The sequence below is a fragment of the Hemiscyllium ocellatum genome, chromosome 7 (assembly GCF_020745735.1).
Source record: "Hemiscyllium ocellatum isolate sHemOce1 chromosome 7, sHemOce1.pat.X.cur, whole genome shotgun sequence".
Taxonomy (NCBI): Eukaryota; Metazoa; Chordata; class Chondrichthyes; order Orectolobiformes; family Hemiscylliidae; genus Hemiscyllium; species Hemiscyllium ocellatum.
Genome location: NC_083407.1, coordinates 108,852,761 through 108,865,562, shown reverse-complemented (window position 1 = coordinate 108,865,562; position 12,802 = coordinate 108,852,761). Strand labels below are relative to the sequence as shown.

The 12,802-nt window shown below is 41.2% G+C and overlaps 1 protein-coding gene across 1 annotated transcript in view; it reads left to right on the top strand.

Moving 5' to 3' along the window:
* Window positions 1-12,802, top strand: part of LOC132817667 (sperm-associated antigen 16 protein) — a 1,000,178-nt gene that overhangs the window by 804,704 nt on the left and 182,672 nt on the right. The gene's annotated exons all lie outside the window — the stretch shown is intronic.

The window sequence follows — 12,802 nt, the reverse complement described above, 5'->3', positions numbered from 1 at the left end:
TAAGTATTTTCAGGATCACACACATCCCGACCCATCCCCCTACTCTGTTCCTGCCTGGTGAGTGGGAATGGGCAGGGTTCAGTCTTTCACCATTTTGTGTTTTGGTTTCCAATTTACAGCACCCACAGTTTCTGTTTGTTTTTGTTTTGCAAAAATCCAGCTGTTATTCAGCCTCATGTTTCAAACAGCTCTATGCATGCATGATGCAATGTGGGAAGTCATGTCATATATAATAAGTACTGCACCAGTTTTGCATTGCTGAATAAGTAATAAAACATGAATACATAAGCATGACTCCAGAGGATAAGTTGATTGATTGCAGTCTTTTAGAAGGGAGTTGTTCTCAAAGTGAAAATTGGCTGAGAATCATCATAACTGCATCATAATTCTATCTGCGCACATTATTCCCAGCAAGCACAGCTGTATACTTACATATGAGGAAAATGTGCATTTATCTATCTTTATCAGCATTTCAGTGGGAACTTTGAAAGCAGCTGCAAGAGTCAATAACCATTAACTAAATAAGCTTAATTCCTGGAAATCTGTTCTGGGACCATTTTCATGGTATTTTAGCTGATAGGCAGGGACAGTGTTTTCATTGTGGTTATCGCACTCTGTGTGAGAAGATAGTGAGTACCTAATATCAATATTAATTAATACATTGATGCTGTGTTGAAAGCTACGGACTCGTCAATACATCACCATCCACTGGCAAACCGTGGAGAGTTTTGTAACACAAATACGATTTTGCCACAACAGCTCCAATTGATCGGCAACTTGTTTTAAAATCTGTTCAGTTTTTGTTCACCTTTCTATCCTCTCCCCTGTTCAGCATTATTGCTCCTGACAGCAAGATCAATGAGCTGATCTTTCCACTCCTACTTTATAGCTGAGTATTGGTCCAGTACCGCAATATGCTGCAGGATCCATAAGGGGTGCTTCAGAAGACATTTGTGAATGATGGAAAGGATCCACCCATACAGGAACACACACATTAAAGACAATTTATGCCCTGAGAACGACTGTTGCAGCAGTTATCATAGAATCCCTACAATGTGGAAGCCTATCGAGTCCATACCAATCCATTCAGGAGCATCCCACCCAGACCCACCCCCAACTTTAACCCTACATTTCCCATGGCCAACACACCCAGCCTGCATATCCTTGGACTCTATGGGCTATTTAACCTGGCTAATCCACCTAACCTGCATACCGTTGGACTCTGGGAGAAAACTGGAGCATTCAGAGGAAACCCATGCAGACACAAGAAGAATGTGAAAACTCCACACAATCATCCAAGGGTGGAATTGAACCGAGGTCCCTGGTGCAGCAGTGAGGCAGCAGTGCCAACTACTGAACCACTGTGCCTGGTTATGTCTTATATTTTGGGTGTGATTGATTTTGGGTTGTCATTCAAACAGATACAGCCTGTATTACATCTTTGCCAATCTTTGTTTTCATTGATTGCACTCAGCATGCTGCTGCCATGTTCATTAGAAATTCTGGACATGACCATTCCAAAGACCCAGTTGCGCCTGTTGGGAATAAAGCAGTCCATTTTAACCTGCTCTAACCCTTGCCCTGATTTTATTTTCTGTGCAGGGGCTGTAAAATAGGCATCTGGTCTGATTCTGTCAATTTTCCATGGACTGTTTAGATTGGGATGATCCCCAAATTATCCGTGCTGCTCAGACAGCAACACAATTTTTATTGCAGGGAATACTCTTGTTGGACTAAAGAATATAAAGCATGAAATGTAAATAAAAGTATTTGATATATAATAAAAACATTTATTTCTATATGCCTTATATTTCATAAAAGGACAAAGAACTTCAGAAACATGAACAAATTGCTGAAAATAGAAAACTTCAAGGGGCACACATTGCTATCAAGATCACTGTTTGGTCTCTAACAACTATAGATCTCAAAGACCGTAATCTTTTCACAGTGATCATGGACTATATCAATAAGATTCTGTGCTTCAAAGTGGTGGATAATGGCTGCCACAATGTCCATTGTATTTTTTTTAGCTTTTAACAACTAAGTGTTTCAACAAAATGTCTCCCAACAGAAGCTGAACACTTCTAAAGTAGCTTTACTCTTCACTTCAGTAATAGAATTATCCTTGATACTTGATACTGCCAAGAGGAGTTATAATGGCATAAGAATTAGTCCTTCTATTAATTTGCAGATCATAACAATAGCTCACAATTATAGCCCCACAAGGTGAGTTTACAGGCTAGAGGACCATATAATTGGATGTCATGGGCAGTGTAGCCATGCCTATTGTGTACCTGCCCAAATCCACTCCAACTGCAATTGTATCGATAGTAGGGAAGATGATGGGTGGCTTGCTCATCCATAGACCAGTTGAGATCCTACAAGTGGACAAATACTAACCACCAAAGGACCTTAAAATAAAGTTACTTAATTTTTTAACTCCTCTTCATACCCATTACTATACCCCAAAGTAATCTTTCACCTCCTGTTACCCTTTCACCTCTGCCTCGACAATCCAGCTCCCAGTAGGAACACAGGACTTAAGAGCAAAAATACACAGTTAGCATCACCTCGTCATACTTGCCTAGCTGTTGCTAGCATGATTCCAGACTTAACTCTCAAAGCTTTTTTGTTTGAATAATGCTGAGGGAAATGCTTACCCAGGAAGTTTCAGCAAGGGCTAAGTCCACATCTTCATGAGTGGTTGAGATACACAAGAGGGAGTCAAGGCCAGTGGGGAGCAATAGAGTTATGGAAATTCTATCATAAAGGGAATAAAAAAAGGTTTCTGTGGTATGACTGCAGGAAATTCTGAAGGTGGAGGAAGGACAATCAGAGGCTGTGGTCCATAATGGTGCCACCAGAAATAGTTGAAAAAAGATGAGATCCTGAAATCAGAATATAAAGGGTTAGGAACTAAATTTAAAAATAAGACCTCAAAAAGAGTGCCACATGCCAATGATGGAGGAATAGCAGAATAAGCTATTTGAGTATGTGACTGAAGGATGCTGATAGGTGGAGGGAATTTATGTTCCTGAGGCAATGGGACAGAGGCCATGGAAGATAGGATCTATACAAACTGTTCAGGTCACATCTCCATGTACTGGGACCAGTATCTTCAGAGGCATTCGCTAGTACTTTGGGGAAGGTTTTAAACTAGATTGACAGGGGGGTAGGAACCTGAGTGTGGAGGGAAGAGTAAGAGGATCAGAAATGAAAATTAAAGGTAGGTAAGTAGAAAGTAAAAATGGAAGACACATGAATTGAGTGCTAATAGTATATAGGAACGGTGTACAAAAAAAGTGAAAATATCAAAACAAAATCTAAAGCTACTATTTCTGAATGCACAGAGCATTTTCAAAAAGGTAATAACAACAGCACAAATATTTGTAAATGGGTGCAATATGATTGCAGTTATGGAGCTATGATTGTGTGGTGGCCAGGACTGAACAACTAGATTATAAATCTTTAGGAAGGACAAGGTAAAAAAGAAAAAGGAGGTCAGGTGGCATGGCTAATGAAAGGTGAAATCAGTGCAATAATGAGAAAGGATTTATCCTCTTATGACAGATCACTCCCCTAGTCACAATGCCTTCTCAGAACTCCTCCCTGTGATCCACCCATTGACAGGGGCTTCCTGATGTCTGGCATTGTATTCCTGTCCACTGCCTGTTCCTATCTTTGGTTTGGAGCCTGAGATTTACTCCATGGATCTTATCCAAAGTTAAAAGCTGGTAATGTCATGCATGTATTGTCCACTAAATACCATACAAGAGCAAATTAAGATGTATACATATCAAGAGCAATTCCGTCTCCATGTCCTTTTCTGCATTGCGCGACTATTCACCAACATTCTACTAGATTTGCACCATGTCATTCTATCATGTTGATCTACAAGTGCCATGGATGTCTGACTGTTTTCATTGGGATCATATACTTAGCAGCTTGTCCAGTTGAGTTCACTTTTAATGTCACCAACTGTGCCGAAATAGATCATGTCGCCGTGGGATCCCCTCTACATCCAGCTTTTGCTAACATCTTGGTTGGTTACCCCTAATTTCTTACTTCCGACATACTTCTATGTTACTGATATGTTAATGACATTTCAATTTGCAGCCATGTAAAATAAATTAATTGTACATCTCAATAAACACCATTCAGCAGTCAAACTTGCCATTGAAATGAAGCAATCAATCATGCTCCCCTTCCTTGGTGTGTTAATTGAGAAATCTGCCAGCAAGTTTTCTTTTGCTATCTAATGCAAATATTTATTTACTGATGAATATACATGTTGGAATTCTAACAGTTCCATACACAACATCATCAACCTTATTGGCAACCTCGTGACTACAAGCCCTAGCCATATCCTCATCATGTATTGATGTTGAAGTAGGAGGCATAAAAACTATTCTGCTTGACAATGGCTATCCGATTCAAATCATTACTTGCTGTATATTGCACAAACGCATGACAGAGACTATGAATAACATGATTCACATTTAAAGGTGCAAGTCTTAGAATTAGAACCCACCATTGAATTGGGCATGAAGCTATGGGCGACACTGCCTTGTCCTCTTTAAGTAGACCTAGGGGTTTGTGGTCCATTATTATTAAAAATTTACATCTGTAAAGCTATTGTTGGAACTTCCTGACTCCAAATATGACCATCAAAACTTCCTTCTCTATCCAGGCATATTTACGCGCTATATTAGTCAAAGTCCTGGATGTTTACCCTATTGGGCGTTTCTTTCCATTGGGCCTCCTATGAGCTAATACTAGTCGATGCCATACAGTTAGGTATTGCATGTCAACACCCGATCTCGCTTGGGATCATAGTTTTCCAACACATCAGAGGATGATAACTATTATCTCACTTCCCTGAAAGCTATGGCTTGGCTATGCAATATTTCCAAGGCTGACCCTTTTTTAAGAATTAATGCAAAGGTGCTGGGATGGAGGCCAGATTATGTATGAACTTAGGATAATTAATCATGGGCCAAAGGAATGACCTCAGCTCTGGTACAGGCGCAGGGAGCTGGCACACGTTTGATTGTCCTCATTTGATCTTCCAAAATGTAACCCAGTCCTGTGGATTCTGTTGCCCAAGTAGGTCACTTGAGGTGCCTGGGACAGTTTTCCCTTGTTAGTTGTATGCCTGCCTGGGAGAAATGTCCAAGGACTGTGTCCAAGTTCTCAGTGCTCCTTATTGGTCTTTACTGTTATTAGCACGTCATGTAGATAAATGGCAACCTGGGCTAGACCTTGTAAAATGTTCTCCTTTGTCCTTTGAAAAATTACACGGGCTGACAGTATCCCAAATGGCTGTCTTGTATATTAGTACAAACCCTTATGGGTATTAATTGTAACATATTTGTGGGAATCCTCATCTAACCACAATTGCAAGTGTGCATGGCTCATGTCCAGCTTCGTGAAGAACAGCCCCACTGCCAGCTTTGCATCTAATCATTTAACCCACAGCGAATTTTATTAAAGACTAGTTCTGCGATCGTTGAAATGACCATGCCAGTTTCAACCTCCATTAGAACCAAGAGACCATTTAACCAGCTAGTAGGCACTTTTGCATAGTTACATCATTAAACCCACATACCAAACAAACAGTTTCTCAATATCTCATTAAGGGATAAACCAAAGTCACATGTCTCTGCCAGTCATCTTAACCTAGTCAAAAATCCCAAAATGGATTCCCCGGTTCTCAAATTGCCGAGTAAAACTGATATATCTCAGAACTAAAGAGGCTTAGGCTATGAGGTCCACCTAGCTGACCTCGTTACAATCACTACACTTACATCTAACACTCTGTGGTATGTTTCAATAGCAATGTAATGCATTAACGTATCTTGAACATTCCTAACAAGATGGACATGGAAAGGATGTTTCCTCTCACAAAAAGATAGTATCAGGTATAGCAAATATCTGAAATGACTTAGGGAATGTTTTACCTTTGTTATGAGAGGAAGTGAACGTATAAGTAAGAATGTTTTACTTCTGTTATACAAGGTACCTATGATATCGCATCTAAAGTACCATGCATAGTTTTGACCTCCTTGTTTAAAGAAGGATGTAAATGCATCAGAAGCAGTTCAGGGAAGGGTTACTAAATTGAAGACAGTAAGAACTGCAGATGCTGGAAGCCAGTGTCAATAGATGTGGAGCTGGAGAAGCACAGCAGGCTGGATAGCATCGGAGGAACAGGAAAGTCGACATTTCGGGCTAAGACCCTTCATCAGAATTGGGGAGGCTGAAGGTAGCCCAGAAATTACCAGAAGGAGGGGCTGGGCCTGCGGGAAAGTGTATATGGAATGGAGATAGGTTAATTCAGGTAGTGGGCAATCATGATTGGTCAGTGGAGAGGGGTGATAAGGAAGATCGACAGGTTTGGTCAGGTCAGGGAAGTGGGGAGGAGAGGGAGGGCTGGACATGGGATGAAGCTGGGTGTGGAGAGATTTTGAAACTGATTAATTCTATGAGGTCATAGGTCCGTTCGCTGAGCTGGTATATTTTTCTGCAAACATTTTGTTGCCTCACTAGGTTACACCATCAGTGCATCTTGGATAAAATGTCTGTGGTCTGTCCTGCATGGTATTTATGTGTCTCTGTTTTTTGGTACTTCTGGTTCTGTATCTGAGTAGTTTGTATATGTTTATTGATTGAGTTCTGATTAAAGTGCCAGGCTTCAAGGAATTCTCTTGCTTGTCTCTGTTTTGCCTGTGCTCTGATGGTTACATTGTCCCAGTTGAATTTGTGTCCTTCATTGTCTGTGTGGTTGAAAATGAGAGAGGACTGGTCACGTCTGGCAGTAGCGAGTTAATGTTCATGCACTCCCATATTCAGTTTTCTTCCTGTTTGTCCAATGTAGTGTTTTTCCACGATCCTTGCAGGGTATCTTGTAGATAACATTCATCCTGTTGGATATTGGTGTCATGTCTTTAACTGATGTGAGGAGCTTGTGAAAGGTGAGAGGTAAACTTTCTATTTGAGCCCGTTGGGCAAAATGCCTCTGAGACGAAAGATACGGTGTTGTTCCTCCAGTTTGCATTTGGCCTCACTTTGACAGTGGAGGAGGCCTAGGGTGGACATGTCACCAGGGGAGTGGGAGGGGAGTTAAAATGGATGGCAACGTCATGTTGATTGCTGCATGCGGAGAGCATGTGTCTGCGAACTGGTCTCCAATTCTACATTTGGTGTCCCCGATATTGAGAAAACCACATCGGGAGTAATGGATGCAATAGACCAGGTTATAAGACATGCAATCGAAACTCTGCTGGATCTGGAAGATTTGTTTGGGGTCTTGGAGGGGGGTGAGTAGGGAGGTATAGGGGCAGGTATGGCACCTCTTTCAGTTGACACCTGGAATAAGCAGCTTATCTTATGAAGAAAGGTTAACAGGCTGGGTTTGCTTCCACTGGAGTTTCGAAGAGTGGAGGGTGACTGACTTGACTGCTGTTTAAAATCCTGTAAAACCTTGACAAGGTGGATATGGAAAGGATGTTTGTGCTTGTGGATTAGTCAAGAACTAGCAGATGCTGTTTTTAAACTGGGGGAGCCCCTTTAGGACAGAGAATGATGAGAATATTTTTTTCTCTCAGAAAATTGAGAGCAATCTGAACCATTGAGTTTTGATGTTAGGCATAATTGTCAATATAATTATGCAACTGGTAGACCATGCTAACTTAAGTCTTGCATTCAAATACTTATGTGGTCTGAGTTTGCGAGATATTCTGTGCATATGTAATATTATAAATGCATTAAGTAAATTATTCATTTTTGACGCGTGAGCTTCAATTTGTCACATTTTCTGCTTTATTACTGACTCTTCTAAAGTGCTTGTGAATTGACTCCAATCAGTCCAACTTATGCTACTTTAACCTTAAAATTAAAAACAACATTTGTTTCTAGCAACTATTAGATGTCAAAAAAAACAGGTTTGAGCTCTGTATCACAAAAACACATGTCTTGGGATCATCGTTGTATTGCTTCTTAGTTGATGCAGCTATTTGGAATTTGGCTATTCTACGGAAATCCTACAGATTTAACTGACACTGATGAGCAGTAGATTGCAGTTGCATAAATCTGCTGACATTTAAATTATCAAAACAGTCTTTGTTATATTTCTTAATTATCATGAAGCCTGATAGATAATCCACTGAATCTAATGCACCTGTCACATTCATGAATCATTTAACTGGACATTTTTGGAGTTTCAGCATCACAGCATTCTGTTAAATAGATTTGGTATCCTCTATCATTCAGTGTGAGCCACTGTCTAGGGAAATAATGATAAGACATAGGAATCACAAACTTTACCTCCATATGTGCTGCCAACTAATTCCCTTCAAGAAACAGACAGCCTTATGTCAAGTCTTGGATCAGCACATGTCTATATTTAAATAACATGGGTAAATAGTTAGTTTATAATTCACAGGTTTATATTATTTACTACTTTCCCTGAGTGTGCAAAATAATAAAGCTGTTGGTCACTTTCTCATCAAGCATAAACTGTAAAACACAACTCTATCTATTCTGAGCAACATGCCTCAGTTTGAAAAATAATCCAGCTCTTTCATTAACTCACAGAATCTTAACAGAATACAGTTCTTTACAGTCTGGTAGCAAAACTGAAACTGAGCACACGTCACTATTTTTGAGGCAAACATTTCTGTAAAAAGCTTATCAAAAGCCTTTGATGTTCTCTGAAGCAAAAGGCAATTGATGGTTGCATCTCTCATAATTATGTTAAATCAACATTCATTCACAGATATTTAGCAATCTGGAATTGGTAATTGTTGACATTAGTGATCTTTGACAGCAGTGTCAAATTCAACGGCTCCAACGATTCACATTCTGAGCATCCAGGGTGCTTTTCCAATCTACTCACATCTTATGAAGTCCCCTACATTGAACATTTTGGTTTTTGAGTTAATTGTGGGAATATAAGACCCCCTGGAGAGAGGAATGGCAACAGCTGGTCTGTAAGCTTTAGCACTATTAAACAGCATAGTTCCAGTTACCTATCTGCAGTGATTGGAACCAGGTGGATCTTGTTGACCACAAGATCCTTAATTGGACTATTAACCTGGGCCAGTTCGGAAGTCCTAGCTGACCAATATAAACAGGGCATTACATTAGAGCCTGGGTGTCCTTGGAGAAGGAACATGTGGTGTCCACCAACACCCCGGAGTTGTTCAGGGAAAGGTGGGCATCTCATGGAGTGGAGTGTGTTATTTCCCCCTCCAACTCTATTTTGATTTTAATCCCTGCCCCCCCTTCACTTTTTGATCACACAGCATTGCCCTTTGATGTGAAGGGCACTGCTTGTCACCAGCCACTCAGGTGTTTTCCTATCTTCCTGGTGGTGGAAATTGAATAAAGATTTGTGCACTTTGTGTCTCTCACTGTGTCTCACACCTCCACACACACACCATGGGTGCTGGGGAAAAATAAGCACTACCGCAGTTAGGCGGTAGTATGGGGGTTAATAAAGAAAAGAGTATAAACCAGAGAGCTCCCTCTAACTCTATTTTGATTTAGTCCCTGCCCTCCCCTCCACTGTTTGATCACACAGCATTGCCCTTTGATATGAAGGGCACTGCTTGTCACTGGCCACTTGTGTGTTTTCCTTTCTTCCTGGTGGTGGGAAATTGAATAAAGAAGAAAAATTAAAAAAAACAGGGCATTACATTAGAGCCTGGGTGTCCTTGGAGAAGGAGCATGCAGTGTCCACCAACACCCCGGAGCTGTTCAGGGAGAGGTGGGCACCGTGGAGTGCATTATTTCCCCCTCCCACTCTATTTTGATTTAATCCCTGCCCTCCCCTTCACTGTTTGATCACACAGCATTGCCCTTTGATGTGAAGGGCACTGCTTGTCACTGGCCACCCGGGTGTTTTCCTATCTTCCTGGTGGTGGAAATTGAATAAAGATTCATGCACTTTGTGTCTCTCACTGTGTCTCACACCTACACACACACACCATGGGTGCTGGGAAAAAATAAGCACTACCGCAGTTCGGCGGTAGTATGGGGGTTAAAAATTTTTTTAAAATATATAAACAGGAGATTAGCATTGCCCTTTGTGAAGGGCACTGCTTGTCACTGGCCACCCAGGTGTTTTCCTAAAAAAAATAAACAGGGCATTACTTTAGAGCCTGGGTGTCCTTGGCGAAGGAACATGCGGTGTCCACCAACACCCTGGAGTTGTTCAGGGGGAAGTGGACGCCGCAGGGAGTGGAGTGCATTATTTCCCCCTTCAACTCTATTTTGATTTAATCCCTGCCCTCCCCTTCACTATTTGATCACACAGCATTGCCCTTTGATGTGAAGTGCACTGCTTGTCACTGGCCACCCGGGTGTTTTCCTATCTTCCTGGTGGTGGAAATTGAATAAAGATTCACGCACTTTGTGTCTCACACCTGCACGCACACACCATGGGTGCTGGGGAAAAATAAGCACTATCGCAGTTAGGTGGTAGTGTGGGGGTTAATTTAAAAAATAATAATAAAAGAAAAAAGAATAAACAGGGCATTACATTAGAGCCTGGGTGTCCTTGGAAAAGGAGCATGCGGTGTCCACCAACACCCTGGAGTTGTTCAGGGAGAGGTGGGCACCGCAGGGAATGGAGTGCATTATTTCCCCCCTCCAACTCTATTTTGATTTAGTCCCTGCCCTCCCCTTCACTGTTTGATCATACAGCACTGCCCTTTGATGTGAAGGGCACTGCTTGTCACTGGCCACCCGGGTGTTTTCCTATCTTCCTGGTGGTGGAAATTGAATAAAGATTCGTGCACTTTGTGTCTCTCACTGTGTCTCACACCTGCACACACACACACCATGGGTGCTGGTGTGGGGGTTTTTAAAAAAAAATTTAAAAATAACAAAAAGGGCATCACCTGTGTCAGGGATTCTGTTCAGTCTGAGAGCTAAAAAAAATTTTTAAAAATAAAGAAAAGGGCATCACTTGCACACACACAACATGGGTGCTGGGGGACAAATAAGCACTACTGCAATTAGGTGGTAGTGTGGGGGTAACACTTTTTTAAAAAGGAAAAAAAATAAATAGGAGTGTGTTCTCTGGTCGCATGGGTATTTTTTCTTGTGGTGGAAATGTTGAATAAATGATCTTGCACATTGTGTTTTACTGACTCCTGCACTTACATACACTGGTGCTGAGAAAAAGAAAAAAAAGAGAAAAAAAAGATAAACAGGGCATCCCCTGCACACACATAACATGGATGCTGAGGAAAAATAAGCACTACTGTAGTTTGGTGGTAGTGTGGGGCATGGGAGCTGCTGTTGGGGATTGAACCCTACTGTTGGAGGCAGGTTTATGGTTAGAAAGCGGACTCTGCTTTGTAGGTTTCTTTTTATGTGTTGTTTGTTGTGCTTTATTTAAAGGATTGTAATGTGGTTTACTTTGTTGGCTTTGTGTACAGCTTTTCCTGTCGGTTATAATGTGACTTGAGGTGTTTGTTTTCAGGATTCTTTGTTTGTAGATCTTAGTTGACTGTTAATTATTGCTGTGTCATGTGTTTGTCTACTTGTATGACGTTGACTAAAAACAATAAACAGGGAAACAAATACATAACCAGAGCATGATTAATAAAATATATAATCAGGGGATTTAGAACCTAACTAACTCTGAGTTGTTGGCTATAGCCTGTGTACTGTGCCCTAGTAAATAAAAGATGACTTGGTGACAGGCTATGGGCCTCTAAGCAGTTATTTTGCCCACCATATGGATAATCTTTTGTGCATCTAACCTATCTAGCCCTTGCAGAATTTTACTGTTTTAAGATCTCTCCCTTGGGGAATAATGATCCCGATTGATTGACTCAACCTCTTCATATATAAAAGAATATATAGCGAGAAGGTGAGAATCCTCTCAGTTGAAGACTGACTCAGAGCTGCCAGCCACAACCAGTGTTACTGTGGGTTTTTGTTTTTCGTCTTGTTTGTGGGGAACTTGTTTTGGAGCCAGCTGGCCACAGCCAGTGTCCCTTGGTCTCCTGGCTCTTGTGCTTGCTGGCCACAGCCAGTGGATTGGGGACTCTTTCTTTTCTATCAACAAAACATAAAGAACAAAAATGCGATGTGTGTATATACAAAAACAGGGATTTAGAATCTGCTCAGTTCAGGGGACTGACTCAGAGCTGGCTGGGTCTGAGCCCATTTATTGGGTACAGGTAAATAAGTGGTGACTTGGTGATGGGATACTGGCCTCTGCAGTTATTTCAGTAACAACAAGAGTGGGAAAACCGTATGTACCTAAAGAACATTTGCTTGCAACAATCACCTTGGAGTTGGGATATGTCTTTTCTGGCATCATGCCTTTATTTGGGAAGTTTGACTCATCAGATTCTATTGGCAAAGACTGGCTCAGTACGTGGAAAGAATGTGCTATTTTTCTTCTGTGCAAATGACATTTTTGCAGATGAACAGCAACGGGTAATCCTTCTGACTACTTATGGACCTGCGGCATTTTCAGTTGTAAGCAGTTGACTTTCCCAGACGCACCTGACAATAAAACCCTCCAAGCGTTGACTGAATTGGTTAAGGAATATTACAACCTCAAACCTCCTCCAATTCTGATCCCTATTGGTTTTATTCAGCTGTTTGAGAAACAGGGGAATCCGTACCAGGATTTTTTACAAGGTTAAGAGGACTGGTAGAAGCATGAGTTTGGGTTAACCCTGAATGAGATACTGAGAAACTGTTTGTTTAGTATGTGGGATGAATGACGCAACAATGCAGAAGTGCCTGCTAGCTGAAGCCTGACTGGACTTCAAAC